General features: G+C 51.1%; 1 long non-coding RNA gene across 1 annotated transcript in view; it reads right to left on the reverse strand.

The window, feature by feature from the left end:
- The window catches only part of LOC107127855 (uncharacterized), an 81,761-nt gene extending 76,173 nt beyond the window's left edge, over nucleotides 1-5,588 (reverse strand). Inside the window, exon 1 of the long non-coding RNA XR_010582192.2 lies at nucleotides 5,481-5,588. This is a non-coding gene — a long non-coding RNA (uncharacterized lncRNA). The remainder of the gene's footprint in view (nucleotides 1-5,480) is intronic.
- Nucleotides 5,589-6,000: the final 412 nt, after the last annotated feature.

The raw sequence follows: 6,000 nt of genomic DNA on the forward strand, positions 1-6,000 counted from the left end.
TCTTCTTCACCCACCTAAATTCCTTCTGACCATTTCTCAAAGACCCACAGCCCAGCCTTCTCATGATACTGTCCTTCACTCTTGCAGGGGACACTCATGGAGCCTGAGACTGCCAACCTCGTACCCAAGGCCCACGAATAGAATATGGAAGGAAGGCTCTTAGACAAAGAGGTCAGGGTCAGCTTCTCCGTTTGATCTCCCCAGCTGCAAAGGGGCAGTTCAGAGCTCGCTGGGCCTGCCTGGCAGGGGAGAGGAGTGGAAGAGGGGAGAGAAGGGGTGAGAAGTGAAGCAGGCAGCCGGCGGTGGCCAGCATCCTCTGCAGCATGAACATCAGGTCATGAAATGCAATTAGGGCTGCTTGTGCCTAACCTCCCTTCCTCTGCAGCTCCCCGTGACTTGGCAGATTATTTGGAGGACGCTCCAAGCTCCATTAGTTTAGCATCGTTTGACCTTGAGGGTCTGCTACAGAGCACACATCCAACTGGCTGCCTTCCATCTGCACTGGGGCAAGTGGGGACCAGGCTTCGTCACTTTGCTGAAGACCAAGCTCTTGGCTGAACCAGTCTGAGTGTCTCCATCACCATCCCAGGATACAAGTGCCTCTTGTGTGTCGAGCTGGTGAGACCTCCTCTGCCCCCAAGCTCTATGGCACCAAGACGGCCTGCAAGCCACTGCTCTCCTCCCCTACAGAGTGGACTCCTCCATACGGGAAAGGGCTAAGCAGCTTCCAGCCTTTTGGGGAGTGGGTGTTTGATGAGAAGTATTGCATTTGTGGATGAACGAATAAATGCACAGCCCTGGAGAAGAAGCCCCTTCATGCTCATCTCCTTTATTTTCTTCTTTCCTTCTCCTCCTGAAAGTCATATCCTCTCCTGCCTGCGGGCTCAGGTGCTGTGTTCTACCAGCTTGCCACACTCCCCTCTGCTGAGCAGGCTCCCGCGGCTCTGGAGGACACACTCCAGTGTTTGTTCTTTGCTTTCTTCTCACGTCGTTCCCTTTTCCTCAGGTCCACTCTGGGGAGGTGCTGAGATCAGGATTGGTGGAGGGGCCCTGCTGGTCCTTCCTCCCCACACGCTCCTCACCTCACCCGCAGCTGGACAGAACAGAGCCTCAGGCTGGCCTTGCAGTGTCCCGCTGTCATCCGTGAGAGCCCCCAGGGCTGCTTCTTGCCCAGGATGCGAGGCTTTGCACGGGGACCTCTACCCCACCAACCCCCCTGCTTGCTTTCTGCACACCTATACCATCCTGGCTGAGTCTAAGAACTGGTTGCAATGAAATGCATGACAGAAGAGGAAAGAGCCTTCCCCAAATTGTCAGACTGAGCCCTAGCCCCAAGTACAGAGAAGGGGGTAAGAGAATTTCACTCCTGGGTCTTCTCAGTCAAAACCTTCTAGCACTGGAGGCAAGAGGAGGGGAAGACAAAGAGGAAGGGATCCTCTTCTTTTCTCCCAAAACCGCGTGCTGACTTGGGCTTCCGCAGCCCCGCCTCCCAGGACAGCATCTCACCTTTCAGACCTCTCTCCCTGCTACCACCTTCCTGCCCACTTAGAAACCTGCTCTAGGTTAACCCTGGAAAGCAGCGGATAAGTAATTCGTACTAGAGTGTGTATTACTAGAATATGAATCACTCAACAAGAACTTGATACTCTCACCCCAGTGTGTCTTCCTGTGAGAGGGGCTGATGTTTTCGACCTGGGAAAGCAAGTGGCTTCCATCTCCCATGCCCAGTCTAGCTGGCCCCGGCTGCCTAGAGCACCCCAGGAAGACTAGGAAAGAGTCTTCTGAAGCCACCTCTGGGCTCAATGAGAAAGAGTGCTCTGATCAATTGGTGATGTCTGCCATGGACACAGGATGAGGAGAGTCCTAGTAGGTTCGCTCGGTATTTGACATTCCAGATTTAATTCCAAAGGACTTACGTAGTGAAATTTCAGAACTGTATGACATGAGCCCTGCTCTAATTAGGACAATGAGGTAAGCAAAGGCTGGCTTGGCCAATCCCAGCTGTTTCTCCCACTCCCCACCCGCCACAGTTGGCTAAACTGAAATCAGAGAGAAGGATGCACTGCTGCAGCCACTGGGCTCCCAAAACCCGTGCAAGGCACGCTGGAAAGATGGGCAACCATGGGTCAAGCAAGGCCAAACTCTCTCTGGGCCAGAAAAGTGGGTATGGATGAGTGGCCATGGAAGAACAACTCTTCCCTTCTCTGTTCAAGGTCAGGGGTGGGCGAGAAATGTTTCTGATTTGATTCCTCCAACTAGAACAGTGGTTCTCAGGTGTCGCTGCACATGGAATCACTTAGGAAGCTTTTTAAAAACACAGATGCCTGGACTTCAGTCCCAGAAATGCTGGCTTAATTGGTCTTGGGTGCAGCCTGGGCTTAGAGAAATGTTAAAATCTCCCCATGTGATTCTAATCTTTCATCCAAGGTCGAGGCCACTGGGCTGAAAGGAGTTTTGAGAAATCATTTAGGCCAGTGTTTCTGAAACTATAATATTCATTCAAATCATCTGGGATTGTGTTAAAATTAAAATTTTGATTAGACCGGGGTGAGGGCCCACGAGTCTTCATCTATACCAAGCTCCCCAGTGATGCTGATACTCCTGGTTCTAGGACCACACTTTCAGTAGGAAGGATTTAGGCCACTGGTTCTCAGAGTACAGTCCCCTGACCTGGCAGCCTCAACATCACCTAGGAGCTCCTTAGAAATGCACCTTCTTGCGTTCTATCCCAACCGACTGAATTGGGAACTTGGGGGCAAACTCAAGTGTGGGAACCAATGGTCACTGAGAGGGGCCAGTCTCCTGCTTCCAGGACACACCTGTTCCCCAGGTCTGCAGGATTCCTTCAGAAGAGCCCTCTTGGATACAGCTCCCTTCCTGGTCCAGCCAGATGCGTGTTTTGGGGGGTGGTGAGAACAAGTGTGAAGGAATTAATGAGTCCATATGTCAATTTTTGGCAAGGAATAAATTCACACAGTAAATGCACAAATGTCTAGTTTTCCAACCCCTAGGGAGAAGGGAAAAAAAACACCTGAAAAACACCAGCAATGGAGAGATGAAATTCAATTCCGAACTAAAAATACACATAATTTATCATTATCTAGAAGGAGATTGGGTGAAGGCCATTAGCGGGTATTTTCTGGTTGGTGCTGTTCTCAATAGCATGAGCGGCGAGCCAGAAGGGTTACTGCCCTACATTTCCCTTTGTTGCAGTTAGCAGCAGCAACTCCAGTGCACAGAAGGCCCCACGCTGCTTCCTCCCACCGGAAATGATTTCCCATTATCTAGTGGCTGCTGGGTAGAGGGCATCAGGGCTCCAAAGGTACCAGCCTCCTGAGGGGCAAAGCCACCTCTATTTCTCAGAAAAAGAACTTAAACCCAGCAGGGCTACTGCAGATAGACTACCCTGGGGGCAGGGGCCCAGGGCTGGTAGTGGGGATGGAGTATTTTCCACAGCGGCGTGGCAGCTTGGGCTTGGTAGAGAGGAGGCAGGAGCCTCCAGGATGACTGTGGCTGTCCCCACCTGTTCACTTCCTGGGATGCAAGGAGGATTTGCAGAAGAATGTGGGTGCATTGCCCGGAAACCCATGTGGCCAGGCAGATCTGAATCGGAACTAACCTCAGACTACAGGGGAAGACCCCAGGAGAGGAGGTGGCCAGTTTTATGTACACCAACATCCTTGAGCACCTGCAGCGTGCCGGGCACTGGGGACACAGTAAGGAATGGGACAGAGTTCCTGCCCTCGCGTTGCACACAACCCAACAGCCACCTGGTCAAGCTGCCACAGACGTGTTCACTCATCAGTAAGGACCAGGATGCATCCTAGCTGTTGAGTGGTAAGGACACCTGTCTCCCGGAGCTGCCATGATCAAAAATGACCTTCATCCCAGTCTCCAGGATGCTGGCTGCATTTCTCTTCCTGTTCTTTCCTGCCAGTCTGGCTGCTCCCAGATCCCCATGAGGTTTCTGTCTTCATATTGCCTTGTCTGTCCATAAACCCCATTACATGAAATAGCCTGTACAAGCCTCTGGGCCCGACAACCTAAAGAACCTCTTATCAGCTGTAGGTCAATCCCTTAAAATGCTGTTATGAAGACAAAATGAAAACCAGTGAACAAAAACGGAAGGGTTGAAGGCAGCAAGTAAATTCAGCAAATGGACCCTTTGGAGGACTGGCCATGGCGTGAATTGGATTTCAGGAAAATGACCTTTGGGAAATTGGGCTACCTCATCTCAGACTCCATTGAGCCCCAGGTCGCTCTTGGCCTGGGGCAGGCTGCAGGGGATGCCTTGGGCAAAGTCTTTTCTGGGAAGCCAGGCAGGTGCTCTCTTCCTCACTCAGCCCCACACCCTGTGGCTTCCCAGAAAAGTCCTCATTCCAGCTGTAGATTATACCCAGCCTTGACTCACTGAAGAAGTTCAGAAAAGACTTTGGAGCCTTGAAGAATGGAAAGGGGAAGGAAGAGATGCCTGAAAGGGCAGACTGTGAATACTGTCCCCCAGCAGCTATTTAAGGTAAGTGGTGGCACCTCCTTCCCGCAGCAGCAGCCCCTGGAGAAAGCTCCAGCTGTCCCAAGCCCTTCCTTTCCTGCCTGATCACGCAGAGCTGTCAGGGAGCTGGTTGGAGATGAGGGACACAAGCCAGGGTGTGCTCCCAGCCCACTAGCAAGGCATCCCTCTCTGTGCAATAACAACTCTTGTCCTATGAATTATGTTGTTTTTTAAAAATAGCTTTTGACAAATGGGGTACGTACACACCATGGAATACTATGCAGTCATAAAAAGGAATGAGATCATGTCCTTTGCAGGGACATGGTGGAAGCTGGAAGCGGTTATTCTCAGCAAACGAACGCAGGAACAGAAAACCAAATACTGCATATTCTCACTTACAAATGGGAGCTGAACAATGAGAACACATGGACACAGGACGGGGGGTTCTGTTGGGAGTTGGGATGGGAAAAGGGAGAGCATTAGGAAAAATAGTTTTAAAAAAAGTAGCTAATGCATGCTGGGCTTAATATCTAGGTGGTGGGTTGATAGGTGCAGCGAACCATCATGGCACACGTTTACCTATGTAACAAACCTGCACATCCTGCACAGGTACCCCACAACTAAAAATTAAAATTTAAAAATGAATAAATAAATGGCTTTTGACAACTGGTACTGCTCTTCACAATTAGTCCTGAGAGTCCCCAAACTCCAGCCAGCAGTGTCCCTAATTATTGGTGAATTATTGAACACCAGTAATTCACTCTGCTTTCCTAAGCTCAGTCTTTGAGGGCAGGAGATGGCAAAGGTCTAGGAAATGACTTAAGAATCCGGAAGAAGACTCAATCTGACCCCCTGCCAAGCCCCCACCCAAGTCTATTGTGATCAAGGTCCCGCTCTCACCTCCTCCCTGGGGCTGCTTAGCCGAGGGTCGCCGCGGCCGCCTGCTGCTGAGTAGAACGGAACCTTCCAGCCCTTTGACCCCACTCACCTGCTCTAAAAGCGAGCGGACTCAGTGTTCTCTCTCCCTCCCTGCTTCTTGCGAGGTCACGTGCTCCCATTTCCACCCCTCTGGCTGCTCCCTCCTCGTTGTCTTTTCTTTAAAACAAAAAAAAGGCAACCTTAATGAGGTATAACTTAAACATCGTAACATTCACCACTTTAAGTGAACAATTCAACAAATTTTAATGAATGTGTCATCAAAATCGCTCCAATTCGATGGTCCTCTTCCTCTGCCTCTGGATAAGTGCTGGTCTTCATGCCGCGCCGTCTGTGCCCGCGACGATACAGGTGCCCAGACCTTGCCGCTCAGTTCCAGGGACCTCAAATGTGGTATGTCACAAATTCCACTCATCAAACTGACTCCTCCTCTGCACTCTGTACCGTAGTGGATGGTACCGTCACCTACCCAGTGCCCAAGCAGACACCACCGAGCCACGGCCCACCATCCTTAACAGGCCTAGAGCCCATGCTCTGCTCTCGGGTCACGCTTGCCAAGGCCACCACCATCA

This window comes from Macaca fascicularis, chromosome 16 (assembly GCF_037993035.2).
Source record: "Macaca fascicularis isolate 582-1 chromosome 16, T2T-MFA8v1.1".
Classification (NCBI taxonomy): Eukaryota; Metazoa; Chordata; class Mammalia; order Primates; family Cercopithecidae; genus Macaca; species Macaca fascicularis.